This window comes from Chiloscyllium plagiosum, unplaced genomic scaffold (genome assembly GCF_037043375.1).
Source record: "Chiloscyllium plagiosum isolate Xiang-an unplaced genomic scaffold, Cpla_swu_hap1 HiC_scaffold_48, whole genome shotgun sequence".
Lineage (NCBI taxonomy): Eukaryota > Metazoa > Chordata > Chondrichthyes > Orectolobiformes > Hemiscylliidae > Chiloscyllium > Chiloscyllium plagiosum.
The window spans coordinates 22,509,511-22,524,429 of NW_028270186.1; the positions used below are offsets into that span (position 1 = coordinate 22,509,511).

Genomic DNA, 14,919 nt, shown 5'->3' on the forward strand with positions numbered 1-14,919 from the left:
CCCTTGAACTGAGTAACGTGCTCGGCCATTTCAGAGGGTAATCGAGAGGCAAACACTTTGCTGTGGGGATGTTGTGCAGACCACGTGAGGATGGGCAGATGTCCTTCTCGAAAGGACAAGTGTTTGGATTTGTTGTATACCAGCAATGGTTTCATACTTATTTGTGGATTGTTAATTATTATTTTTAAAATTATTGATTTCAAATGTCTCCTTTTCAGATGGCGGGATTCAATCCTGCCTCCCCTGAACATGAGCTGAGGTTTTGGATACATTCTCTCGCAATAATACCACTCGGCCATCACTTCGCCTGCTCACTGGGTGCTCATCCCTGAGCACTGATACCAGGGCATCATGAAGCTAAACCCATTTTTCCGACACAATTGTGTGATCCTGACACCTTCCAGCAATCTGGGACTATTACTTAATATCGCTCCATTTTCCAGACCTCTGTGGAACTCAGTGCCATCCTCCATGTGTAACCCTCACTGCATCTGTTTTATTTCCCATTCTGTCTATTTCTCTGTCTCCTGTAGTTACTCAGGAAAGTCCTGACTCAATAGCCTTCCCAGCTGCTGGGTGGATCGTCCATCACCACATGGAACGCAGTTGGTCTGCCAGAGAGAGACAAAGGGAAAGGAGATCTGGATCCTTCAATAAATCCTGTAGTGAAGTAAGGTCACCCACAGTGCACAGAGCAAAGAACAATGAGAGGGCTCCAAACATCTGTTAACACAACATGACATAGATACAGTGCTGGAGGGGGAGCACAGTACACACACACACAGACTCCAGGCTCAATCACCACCCCAATGTAAGTTCTGTCATATTAAAACTCACTACTCTGCAACAGTGTATCTATGGCATGTCTTGTGGTCCAGTGTCTTCAATAATATTTAATTCCTATAACAGATCCTATCGCTGTAACCTCCTCCCTTCCCGATACTCCCTCCACATACTTGAAATGTACTGCATTCCAGACTACCAGCCCTATCGCTGTAACTTGCTTCAGTGTCTACAACATGCCTTACCTCGGTAGTCTGCTCCTCCAATAAGGTAAAAACAAGGACTACAGATGCTGGAAACCAGAGTCTAGATTAGAGTGGTGCTGGAAAAGCTCAGCAGGTCAGGCAGCATCCCAGGAACAGGAAAATTGATGTTTCCTTTATCAGGAACAGATGCCGGGAGCCAGCAGAGTGGGGAGATAAATGAGAGGGGAGTGGGGATGGGGAGAAAGTAGCATAGAGCACAATAGGTGAATGGGGTGGGGAAGAAGGTGATAGGTCAGAGTGGAGGATGGAGGAAGGTAGCAAAGAGTACAATGGGTGAATGGGGGTGGGGATGGGGGTGCGAGGGTGGAATGGATAGGTGGAAAGGGAGATAGGTCATGAGTGTGGTGCTGAGCTGGAAGGCTGGAGGGGGGTGAGATGGGGGAAGGGGAAATGAGGAAACTGGTGAAGACCACATTGATGCCCTGGGGTTGAAGTGTTCCGAGCCGGAAGGGGAGGCGTTCTTCCTCCAGGCGTTGGGCGGTAAGGAAGTGGTGGTGGAGGAAGCACAGGAGCTGCATGTCCTCGGCAGAGTGGGAGGGGGAGTTGAAATGTTGGGCCATAGGGCGGTGGGGTTGATTGGTGCGGGTGTACCAGAGATGTTCCCTAAAGTGCTCCGCTAGGAGGTGTCCAGTCTCCCCAATGTAGAGGAGGCGATGGAGCCTGTAACTGGAGTGGGTGTGGTGTTAGGGGGAATGGGGATGGAGTCATGAGCAGGGGCGGTGTTCCCCTCAGGGTTCTGGGGGCGGGGATGGTGACGGGACCTGGGGGGGGTGTCAGCAGAATGCAGGTGAGTAGCGTTGATGTGGGCGGAAGTGGTGGCAAACACGGCAGTGGGGGAGCGTGGAAATCACTGCGTGTGTGACATCAGCGATGATGTGAGGGGTGGAAGTGATGTCAGAGATGGAAATGTGTTGCTGGAAAAGCGCAGCAGGTCAGGCAGCATCTAGGGAACAGGAGAATCGACGTTTCGGGCATTAGCCCTTCTTCAGGAAGTGATGTCACTTGTGGTGTATGAGGAATTGTGAGGGGCAGAAAAGGCATTTACTTTATTTTAACCAATAATTTCCTGTCACCAATCTGTTTGACAATGTCATATTTCAATTAAACTCAGTCCCTTACTGTTTCTTTCTTTTGGTCTTCATTCACATCTCCATGGTGTTCCAATATTTCAACCTTTCTCTTTGGACTTGGGAATTTCCATTCACCTCAGACCTGTCCCCCTCCTCATCTGTGTCCATTTATAACACACTGCATAATCTGGTACCAGAGGAGCCTATCCCAATAAAATAGCTCAGTCCTCCCTGAGTACTGGTAGCAGTGCTCACTGGTCAGAACCACTTCTGATAATACCCGTTGTGTGATCCTGATACATTCCTGCATTCTGCTGATATCACTGTCTCTCTCCATGTGGTATCCCTCACTGTGTGGGTCTAATTGCTGTCTCTGTCAGTGTCTCTCGCTCTTCCAGCTATTCCAGATCCTGAGCCAACAGCATTCTCCACTCCAGAGGGAAGCAACTGCACAGGCCATGGATGGAGACTGGGAATTTCCAGATCTCTGTGGGACTCAGTGCCATTCTCCATGTGTAACCTTCATTGCATCAATGTAATTTTTCATTCTGTCTACTTCTCTGACTCCTGTAGGTATTCCTGATGTCCCTGACTCAACAGAATTCCCAATTCCTGTCTCGTCCATCACCACATTGAAGACAGTTGGTCAGCCAGAGAGAGATGGAGAGTGAGATCTGGAGCCTTCAGTAAATCCTGCAGCCGGTAAGATCACTCACAGTAAACAGCACAGGGAGGAGTTAGTGGACTTTAATTCAGACCCTGAGGGCATGATGTAGGAACAATGCTGGGCAAGGAACATGAGAAAATTCTCAGGCTTCATTATCACCATCTTGTCTGTAAATTCATCTGTTCCACAGAACCCTCCCTATGTCTGTCAGTATCTCTGCTGTCTGTTTCATCGATACCACTTCCCCTATCTCTATCAGCCCCTACAATCCTGCTTATCCCTGTAAGCTCCTCATATCAGTAAAACTCTCCAAGTTTCTGCCTTTGCCTTTAATCCCGGGTTCTGTCACATCTCTCCTTAACTGTGAAAAACAACTTGTCAGTTCCTTAAGCCATCCCTGTCAGTGTAGCCCTTTCCAGACCTGAAAAACTTCCCTGTCTTTGTGACTTTTTTGAACTCCTATTACCTTCATGATCTCTGTAACCTTCCAGTCACGACAACAAAAAAGTTCTGTATCTTCGTAACTCCACCAGCTGTTAGACTCCTCCTTGTCTCTGGACACAAAGCAGAGTGACTCTGCTTCTCTCATAAATTGGTTTCTACATTTCTAATGATGACTATGAACTCTTCCTGTCTCTAAAACGCACTCAGTCTCTGTAAACTCTGCTGGTCCCGCTTCATGTAATTTCCTTCAGAAACTGCAAACCTCTATGCCTTTAATCTCCTCCAGATGCAACCACGCAGTTTATTTCTATAACCCCCATGAGTCATAGAGTCATAGAGATGTACAATATGGAAACAACCCATCCACGCCGACCAGATATCCCAACCCAATCTAGTCCCACCTGCCAACACCCGGCCCATATCCCTCCAAACCCTTCCTATTCATATACCCATCCAAATGCCTCTTAAATGTTGCAATTGTACCAGCCTCCACCACATCCTCTGGCAGCTCACTCCATACACGTAGCATTCTCTGTGTGAAAAAGTTGCCCCTTAGGTCTCTTTTATATCTTTCTCCTCTCACCCTAAATCTATGCCCTCTAGTTCTGCACTCCCCAACCCCAGGGAAAAGAGTTTGTCTATTTATCCTATCATCCATTTATCCATACCCCTCATAATTTTGTAAACCACTGTAAGGTCACCCCTCAGCCTCCGACACTCCAGGGAAAACAGCTCCAACCTGTTCAGCCTCTCCCACTGGCTCAAACACTCCAACCCAGGCAAAATCCTTGTAAATCTTTTCTGATCCCTTTCAAGTTTCACAACATCTTTCCAATAGCAAGGAGACCAGAATTGCACAAAATACTCCAACAGTGGCCTAACCAATGTCCTGTGCAGCCGCAACATGACCTCCCAACTCCTGTACTCAATACTCTGACCAATAAAGGAAAGCATACAAAATCCCTTCTTCACTATCCTATCTACCTGTGACTCCACTGCCAAAGAGCTATGAACCTGCACTCCAAGGTCTGTTTGTTCAGCAACACTCCCGTGCATCTTACCATTACGTCTAAGTCCTGCTAAGATTTGCTTTCCCAAAATGCAACACCTTGTATTTATCTGAATTAAACTCCATCTGCCACTTAGCCCATTGGCCCACCTGTTCCAGATCTGAGGAAACCGTCTTCGCTGTCCACTGCACCTCCAATTTTGGTGTCATCTGCAAACTTACTAACTGTACCTCTTATGCTCGCATCCAAATCATTTATGTAATTGACAAAATGTAGAGGACCCAGCACCAATCCTTGTGGCACTCCACTGGTTTCAGGTCTCCAATCTGAAGAACAACCCTCCACCACCACTCTTTTACCTTTGAGCCAGTTCTGTATCCAAATGGCTAGTTTTCCCTGTAATCCATGAGATCTAACCTTGCTAATCAGTCTCCCATGGGGAAACCTTGTTGAATGCCTTACTGAAATCCATACAGATCACATCTATCACTCTGCCCTCATCAATCGTCTTTGTTACTTTGTTACTTCTTGATTCCCCACGCACAAAGCAATGTTGACTATCCCTAATCAGTCCTTGCCTTTCAAAATACATGTACATCCTGTCCCTCAGGATTCCCTCCAACAACGTGCCCACCGCCGAGGTCAGGCTCACCGGTCTATAGTTCCCTGATTTGTCTTTACCGCCCGTCTTAAACAGTGGCACCACTTTTGCCAACCTCCAGTCTTCCGGCATGTCACCTGTGACTATCGATGATACAACTATCTCAGCAAGAGGCCCAGCAATCACTTCTCTAGCTTCTCACAGAGTTCTCGAGTACACCTGACCAAGTCCTGGGGATTTATCCACCTTTAAGCATTTCAAGATATCCGGCACTTCCTCCTCTGTATATCTGGACTTTTTGAAAGATGTCATCATCGATTCCCCTACAGTTTATATCTTCGATATCCTTTTCCACAGTAAATACTGATGCAAATATTCATTTAGTAGCTCCCCCATTTTCTGTGGCTCCACACAAAGGCCGCCTTGCTGATCTTTGTGGGGCCCTATTCTCTCCCCAGTTACCCTTTTGTCCTTAGTATATTTGTAAAAACCCTTTGCATTCTCCTTAATTCTATTTGCCAAAGCTATGTCATGTCCCCTTTTTGTCCTCACTGGGCGGTCCCGCAGGAATATCCTCTGTCAGTCCTGCTGGGATGTTTCACCCAATCAGAACCAGCAGCTCTCCTCCTCTCTCAGCTCCCCTTCTGTCCTTCCTGCAGCATCTGTCCCCTGGAACATTGTGCTGCCGGTCCCCTCCCTCCCTCTGCTGTTGTTCTGTAATACCTGTGAATTTTCAGTCCCATGTTCCCATCCATGCCATGCGCTCATCTGCCTTAACTGTCAGGCCTTTTACATCAAAGTCAGTGCAGTTTTATTGATCGGTTTTCCCTCATTGCCTGCTCTGCTCTTGCCTGCCTTATCGCTTGAAATGACTCTTTGAAATTCAGTCCCAACTTCAAACTTCAGTCTCTAGCCTGAGACAATCCCCCTCACTGTGGACAACACCCTCACCCTTCATGTCATCTGTAAACCTTCTGCTATCACATCCAACTCATTAATGTACATAATAAACAGCGATGGTTCCTGCACAGATCCCTGTGGTACATCCGCTGGTGAAAGGCTCCTCATCACCGAAACAACCTTCCACCAGTGTTGGATCCAATTTGCCAACTTGCCTTGGATCCTAGTGGCTCTTCCCTTTTGGACCAGCCTTCCATGTGGGACCTTGTCAAAGGCAGTACTGAACCCAATGGAACCCACATCATCTGCACTGCCCTCATCAAGATTTTTCAATCATAATTTCAAAGAAAACTCAGCTGAATTCATCAGACAGGATCTTCCTTTGCCAAATCCATGCTGAATATCCCTAATTGCTTCCTGCCTTTCCAGTTATTGATTCAAACTGTCCCTCAGAATTGTTCCCAATAATTTCCCTCCCCCTGTTGTCAGACTGTCTGCTCTGTAATTACCTGGCCTATCCTTTGGGTCCAGTGACCACAACTGTCTTCGTTTTAACATTGTTATGGAAAAAGATCAGGCAGATTGACAGATTAAGGTGTGAAACTGGAGCAGGGCCAGATTTGGGGACATGAGGCAGGATTGAGCAGAGGTGAATTGGGTGAATTAAAAATCACACAACACCAAGTTATAGTCCAACAGGTTTATTTCAAAGCACTAGCTTTCAAAGCGCAGGTGATCAGCCTAAAAGATGAAAGGCTTAGACAACATGTGTTTGATATTACATTCCATGACACTGCTATCATGTTGCTATAAATTCTGAGCCTTAAGATTGTGCTCCACAACCACCTGATGAAGTAGCGCTCCGAAACCTAGTGCCTCCGAATAAACCTGCTGGACTGGAAGCTGGGGTTGTGTGATTTTTAACTTTGCCCATCCCAGCCACCACCGGCTCCTCCACATTATGACTATCATCGATTGGGCAAGACTGTTTGAAGAAAAATGAATGACTGGAAAACGGGATGCTTCTAAAAGTGTGATCTCAAGAATCCAGGGCCAGTATGTCCCTGTTAGAGTGAAGGGAAAATCTGGCAGGTTCAGGGATCCCTGGCTGATGAGGGATATTGTGGCTCTGTTCAGGAAAAAGCAAACAGCATACATAGAGTTTCAGCTATTCATATCTTCTTCCAGTCCTAAGGACATGATCAATCTCAGGTCCCTGCAGCACTCCTGATCTTTATAACTCACTGCAATGCCTGTGACTATCTGATCCAGTTCCGAAAAGACTCACTATCTGTGTAACATCCTCCCTTGCCTTTCACCCATCCTGTCAATGTCAGGTCTTCCATTCTGTCCCTCATCTACTCATCTCCATAACCTTCTCCATCTCTTACACCCCTATCTGTGTAAATGTCACCTTCCCCTACAAACTTTCCCACTTTGACCAAACTGCAGGAGTTACTAATGCTCCCTTATCTGTGAAACTGCCTCCCACCAAAATGGATGTCCTTATCTCCTGCTAAAATTGTAAGACACCACACCCTCTATACCTAAATAACTTGCAGAACCTAAGCCTTTCAATAACTATAAACATCTTCAGTCACGACTGCCCTCCACATGTCTGTTTGTTCTTCTAATCTATAAAACCGTCTAGATTTCTGTAATCTGCTCCATTCACATAAAACACCCCTGTCTGTGCAAACCACCCCATCCTATCAACATCCTTATGCCTGTAACTGCTGCATCCCTCCCCACCTCCTCATCTCCATGAACTCCTGTAGACCCTACAGCTCTCCACATTTCTGTAACACCCTGTGACTCTCTGGTCCTCCCTCCCTGTGAAACCACCTCCAGTCCCCACACCCCTCCCAGTCTGGGTCGTTTGCTCCAGGTCAGACCATTGCTGTGTCTGTTACCTCCTGACAATCCTAGCAACCATTCCTATTTGTGTCTCTTAATTCCGATCCCATCTCTCCAGCTTTCTGAAACCTCTTTGTGCCATTGTGAGCCTCCTTATTTAGAATATAGAGCGGTACAGCACAGAGCAGGCCCTTCGGCCCTCGATGTTGCACTGACCCTTTATCCTACTCTCAGATTAAACTAAACTAAAGGCCCCACATTTTACTATCATCCAAGTGCCTATCTAAGTGTTGCTTATGTAACTAATGTATTGGTCTCCACTACAAATATTGGCGGTCCATTCCATGCATCTGCCACTCTGTGTGTAAAAAAAAAAAAACCCTATCACATCTCCCGTTAAACATTCTCCAATCACCTTCCATTTATGTTCCCTCGTTATAGCCATTTTTGCAATGGGAGAAGTATCTGGTTATCCTCTCTATCGAGGCCTCAAATCATCTCGTTCACTTCTATCAAGTCACTCCTCATCCTTTTTCATTCCAATGAGAAAAGCCCAAATGCTCTCAACCTACCTTCATTAGACCTCCACTCCTGATAAATCTACTCTGCACCCTCTCTAAAGCTTCCACATCTTTCTGATAATGAGGCAGCCAGAACTGAACACAATATACCAAATGTTCTCTAACCAGATAGAGCTGCAGCATAACTTCATGGAACTTAAACTCAATCCCGCTGCTAATGAAAGCCAACACAACAAACACCTTCTGAACAAGGCAATCAACTTGAGTGATAACATTGAGGGATCTATGGACGTGGACTTCAAGATTCTTCTGTTCCTCTACACTGTCAAGAATCCTGCCTTTCACCCTGTAAAGGTTGTCTGTGGAATCCTGCAATCTTAAACCCTCCCTATCTTGGTAACTTCCTGTGATCCCTACAACTCTCGCAAACAGTGAAACCTCTTCATATCCCGACAATCCTCCTTCGCTCTGTAACCTCCTTTATTAGCATCTGCCCTCAAAAGTCCTGAAGCCTCCTTTTTTTACCACAGCAGTATTCCTAATATCTGCAATACCGTCTCATCCTGATCTCATTCACTGTCTCTGCAACTCCATCACCCTCTAGTCCCCTCTGGGGAATATTGCAGAGTAAAGGAAGGGTTGTAGAGTCCGGGTCATGTTACAGAAGTAGGAAGGCCTGCAGAACCTGGAGGGTGGTACAAATGTATGAAGGGACGTGGATCCTGAGGAGGCTAGAGGGAGCAGGATTCATAGAACCTACAGGATGGTACCGAGAATGGTTTGTGGAACCTGAAGGATATTACAATTTAAATGACTGACTCTTTTTGATTGGACTATTTATGCAGATATTTATCATGATGGCTGTGCACAGCTTCAGATTGCCAGGCTGGGAGATGTGAGCTCAGATGTGAATCTATTTGCCCATTCTGACTGTGTGCCTGACACTGACCTGGTGCTGCTCAGGTAGAAAGCACTCTCCGTGTATATTTACGTGACTGACCAGAGCTCACCACATCCAAGCCTTTGTTTGGAATGTTCTTTATTTTTTTCATTATTTTCAAGTGACAATTCCGCAAGATGCCGTAATTGGGGAGTTTCCATTTTGAGAGAATGAAACCTTTACCATTGGAAATTGGGAAGCCTTCCAAAATGAGATAACGGCAGTCCAGAGACAGTATCCAGCATTCCTGTTAGGGTGAAAGGAAAGGCTGGTAAGGTGTAGGGAATGCTGGATGATTAGAAAATTTGAGGTTTTATTTCAGAAAAAGAAGTAAGCATATGTCAGATACAGGATTAGTGGTGCTGGAAGAGCACAGCACTTCAGGCAGCATCCGAGGACAGGCAAAATCCGAGGACAGGCAAAATCGCCTGTACTCGGATTTTGCCTGTCCTCGGATGCTGCCTGAACTGCTGTGCTCTTCCAGCACCACTAATCCAGAATCTGGTTTCCAGCATCTGCAGTCATTGTTTTTACCTATATGTCAGATACAGACAGGAGGTCTCCCAACATATTTGTTCCTCAGTCTGCCACAGGTTATTCAGGGTCTGTACACTCGTATCAAATTGATGACCCATTCTTATTTCACAGTTCCACTAACACAGTGGCCAATCCCATAAGAATGTCCTCTCTAAGTATTGCTGTGATGGTTCATGCACTCAAAACCCACCACCACGTGTCCTTCCTCTCTTGCCAACCCTTCCATGCTTCCTGTGGTCTCTCTACCTTGAAACAATGATTTGTTGGTCCTATCCCTCCCTCAGCAGTGTTTCTGTAATGATTTGATTAGATTAGTTTACTTACAGTGTGGAAACAGGCCCTTTGGTCCAAAAAGTCTACACTGACTCTCCGAAGAGCAACCCACCAAGACCCATTCCCCTACATTTACATCTTCACCAAACATGACGGGCAACTTAGCATAGCCAATTCACCTAAACTGCACATCTTTGTGACTGTGGGAGGAAACCAGAGCACCCGGAGGAAACCCACGCAGACACGGGGAGAATGTGCATATTCCACACAGATAGTAGCACAATGATAACTATAATCTCCAAGTCCCATATACCCATCCATCCCCGTGTTCATCTTCCTTAGCTGTCAGGCCCCTTGCATTGAAATAAATGCAGGTTAATCATCAGTTTTTCCCTATTCCCTGCTATGTTCTTGCCTGCCTTGTCTGTTGGAATTGCTCTCTTTAACTTGTGTAACAGTCTCAATCTTCTTTCTGTCTTTATGACAGTTTAAGGTCCACTAGTTTATACACTCTCAAGCCGCTTCTCTAATTTGCCCCACCAGAATGTTGGTCCACATCCCACCCCCAGGTCAGCACGGTGGCACAGTGGTTAGCACCGCTGCCTCACAGCGCCAGAGACCCGGGTTCAATTCCCGCCTCAGGCGACTGACTGTGTGGAGTTTGCACATTCTCCCCGTGTCTGCGTGGGTTTTCTCCGGGTGCTCCGGTTTCCTCCCACAGTCCAAAGATGTGCAGGGTCAGGTGAATTGGCCATGCTAAATTGCCCATAGTGTTAGGTAAGGGGTAAATGTAGGGGTATGGGTGGGTTGCGCTTCGGCGGGGCGGTGTGGACTTGTTGGGCCGAAGGGCCTGTTTCCACACTGTAAGTAATCTAAAAGTAATCTAAAAATCTAAAAAAAGTAATCTAAAAAAGGTCAGGTCCATTCCCCACCCTGTCTCCCTGTGCTAACCCCTTCAGGGATCTATGGACTTGTCCACCAAGGTCCCTGTATTCCTCAGCACTCCACAAGGACCTAACATTCATTATGTCTGTCTGTCGCTTATCATTCCTCCCACAGGGTATTATCTCACTTCGATCACTCTAAACCCTGCTCAAATTATCATCTGAAAGACATTGAACTGTAGACTGAGATCAACCGTCGCACTGTGGACAGAACCTCACCTTTCATGTCATTTGCGAGCCTACTAATGGTTCATTCTGCTTTCACATCCGAGTTGTTAATGCCCATTATAAACAGCAATGGTTCCTGCACAGATCCCTGTGGTACACCCACTGGTGAAGGAATTTCAAACACGAAGCAGTCTGTCCACCAATTGTGGATCCAATTTACCAACTTGCCTTGGAACCCAATGGCTTTTTACTTTTGGATCAGCCTTCCGTGTGTGAACTTGTCAAAGGCCTTATTCAATTCCATGTAACATCTGCATTGCCCTCATCAATACGTTTAGACACCATTTCAAAACACTCCACTGACTTTCTCAGACAGTATCCTCCTCTCCCAAATCCGTGAGGATTGAGCCGAGATGATCTTTACCTTTTTAAGTGTTGATTTGTCCTCAGAATTGTTTCCAATAATGTCCCTCCCCCTGCTGTCAGACTATCTGCTCTGTAATTACCTGGCCTATCCCTGCTGCTCCTGAACAAAGGAACCACATTAGTGATCCTCCAGTCATTCGGCACTTCATCTGTGACCAGAAAACTATTAAATATATCCACCAGGGCCCCAGCAACCTCCTCCCTTACCTCCCATAGCAGCCTGGGATACATTTTATTGGGCACTGGGGATTTCTCCAGCTTTATGCCTATGAAAACATTTAATACCTCCTCCGTATTGATCTTAACATGTTCTCGAACCTCACCATCCCAACTAAAATCCCTGGCTCCTGTGTGAATACAGATGAGAATTATTCATTGAAGACCTCACCTACATGCACAGATTGTCTCTTTTATTTCTAACAGGCCTCATTACTTCCTCAGTAATCCTCTTATTCTAAACATATTGATAAGATACCTTGTGACTTTTCCTTAATAGTATCTGACAAGGATATTTTATGGTCATTGTGTGTCCCTCATTTCTAAGGATATCCTTGCAGTCCCTACACTTTTGAATGGCTTCACCTGGTTTTATTGCACTGTGTTTTCTTTTTAAAACTCACGATGTCGCTTGATCAGTATTTACTGGATTTGCTGCCTTTACTATTCCCTCGTCAGGAACACACTGTCCCTGAATTCTCACTGTATCACTTTAACATACTCCCACTTTCCAAATATGGACAAACTGCAGATAGTCTTCCCAGTATATGTTTGCCAGCACCTCTCGAAGAAAGAGATACTGATAGGAGACTCAGTTGTGAGGGGGACAGACAGGAAACTGTGTGCCCGCAGAAGAGACCCCAGGTGGTGTGCTGCCTCCTGGTAACCAAGGTCAAGGATGTCTCTGAGCGGTTACTGAACATTCTGAAGGGGAGGATGAACATCCAGAGGTCATTGTGCACATCGGTCCACATGACAGAGGTAGACGATGGGATGGGGTCCTGTGAAATGAGTATCAGGAGTTAGGTACGAAGTTAAAAAGCAGGACCTCAAGGGAAGTGATCTCCAGATTGCTCTCAGTGCCACCTGCCCCAGTGAGGATAGAAATAGAAAGATAGGCCAGATACATGTGTGGCTGAGGAGCTGGTGGGGGTGGGGTTAAGGTTTGGATCACTGAGATCTCTTTTGGGGTAGAGGTGACCTATACAAGATGATGGGTTTGACTTGAACCAGAGGGACGCCAGTATCCCAGCGGGGAGATTTGTTAGTGTTATTCGGGGAGGGTTTAAAAAGGTTTGGCAGGGACTCTCAATAAGGGAGGGCCTATCGACCAGTCAGCGGAAAAATGCATCAGCCATCGAGAACAAGTTTGCTATTCAGGATATCCAAGGGCACAGCCAAGGTAGGGAAAAGACTTTTGGTTTAACATGCATTTATTTCAATGCACGAGGCCTGACTGGTAAGGAAGACGAGCTCAGAGCGTGGATTTGCTCTGGGGACTGGGATATTATAACCATAACAGAAACATGGCTGAGAGAAGGGCAGGACTGGCAGCTCAGTGTTCCAGGATACAGATGCTTCAGGCGTGACAGAAGGACAATTAAGTGAGGAGGGGGAGCTGCCCTTTTGATAAGGGATGGCAGAACAACAGCGCTTCGAGAGGATACTCTTTAAGAGTCATCAAATGAGGCCATATGTTTAGACGTTAGAAACAAAAAGGGGGTGTGCACTCTGTTCTGACAGTCTTCAAGATTCCCAAATAGCCAGCGGATGTGAGAGGAACAGATGTGTAGAGAGATTGCAGGTACCTAATGAAATAATAATGTAGTATTGGTTGGAGATGTTAACTTCCCCTGGATGGACTGGGCCACCCACAGACTAAAAGGCCCATACGGAATTCAATTTGTCAAATGTGTCCAAGAAGTTTTCTGAAATCAAGATGTAACTCGAACAAGGCCTAACTCTACTCAGGTGGGTGCAACACCGGACCTCCCCTCAGACAGCGTGGTCAGGCAAGTCACTGAATAATCAATCAGAGAACACTTTGGGTCCAGTGACCACAACTGTCTTAGTTTTAACATAGTTATGGAAAAAGATCAAACAGGTCCACAGAATAAGGTGTGAAACTGGAGTAGGGCCAATTTTGGGGCTATTTGGCAGATTCGAGCAGAGGTTGATCGGGTGAATTAAAAAATCGCACAACACCAGGTTATAGTCCAACAGGTTTATTTCGAAGCACCAGCTTTCGAAGCGCAGGTGGTCATCCTAAAAGTGAAAGGCAGAAATTAAATGTGTTTGATATTACGTTCCATGACATTGCCATCCTGTTGCTATAAATTCTGTGCCGTACGACTGTGCTCCACAACCACCTGATGAAGAAGCAGTGCTCTGAAGCCTAGTGCCTCCAAATAAACCTGCTGGACTGGAACCTGGTGTTGTGTGATTTTTAACATTGTCCACCCCAGTCCAACAACGTCTCCTCTACATTATGATTACCATCGATTGGGTGAGTCTGTGTGAAGGAAAAGGAATGACTGACAAATGGGAGGCTTTTAAAAGGGTGATCTCAAGAATCCTGGGCCAGTGTGTTCCAGTGAAGGGAGAATCTGGCAGGTTCAGAGATCCCTGGCTGCTGAGGGATATTGAGGCTCTGTTCAGGAAAAAGAAAACAGTATACATAGAGTTTAAGCTATTCGTATCTTCTTCCAGTCCTAAAGATATCATCAATCTGTGGAGACCTTGCAATCCTCTCAGGTCCCTGCAGCACTCCTGATCTGTAGATCTCACTGCAATGACTGTGACTATCTGATCCAGTTCCAAAAAGACTCACTATCTGTGTAACATCCTCCCTTGCCTATCACCCATCCTGTCAATGTCAGGTCTTCCAGTCTGTTCATCATCCACCCATACATTGACTTTAAGTTATTTGTATCTTTTTCCAGACCGAAAGATACAATCAATTTTTTAGACCGTACAATCCTCTCGGGTCCGTGCAGCATCCCTGATCTGTAGAACTCACTCCAATGCCTGTGACTATCTGATCCACTTCCAAAAAGACTCACTATATGTGTAACATCCTCCCACCCTGTCAATGCAAGCTGTTCCAGTCTCTCCATCCATCTACTCATCTCCAGAACCATCTCCAGCTCTAACACCCCTATCTGTGGAAACGTCACCCTCCCCTACAACCCTTCCCACTTTGACCAAACTGGAGGAGGTTACTAATGCTCCCTCATCCGTGAAACTGTCTCTAACCAAAATTGCTGTGCTTTCCTCCTGGTAAAATTGTCTAACTCCACATCCTCTATATCTAAATAACCTGCAGAAACTTAGCCTTTCTATAACTATAAACATCTTCAGTCGCGACTGCTATCCACATAGCTGTGTGTTCTTCTAATCTATAAAACCGTCTTGATTTCCACAATCTGCTCCATTCACCTCAAACACTCCTGTCTGTGTGAAACATCCCATCCTACCAACATCCTTTTCTGTGTAAACTGCTCCATCTCTCCCAA

At 45.9% G+C, this 14,919-nt stretch overlaps 1 long non-coding RNA gene across 1 annotated transcript in view; it reads left to right on the plus strand.

Annotated features, from left to right (window-relative positions):
• The first annotated feature begins 333 nt into the window (after nucleotides 1-333).
• LOC148135748 (uncharacterized) overlaps nucleotides 334-14,919 on the plus strand; it is a 46,273-nt gene continuing 31,687 nt past the window's right edge. Inside the window, exons 1-2 of the long non-coding RNA XR_015754880.1 lie at nucleotides 334-670; nucleotides 2,693-2,821. This is a non-coding gene — a long non-coding RNA (uncharacterized LOC148135748). The remainder of the gene's footprint in view (nucleotides 671-2,692; nucleotides 2,822-14,919) is intronic.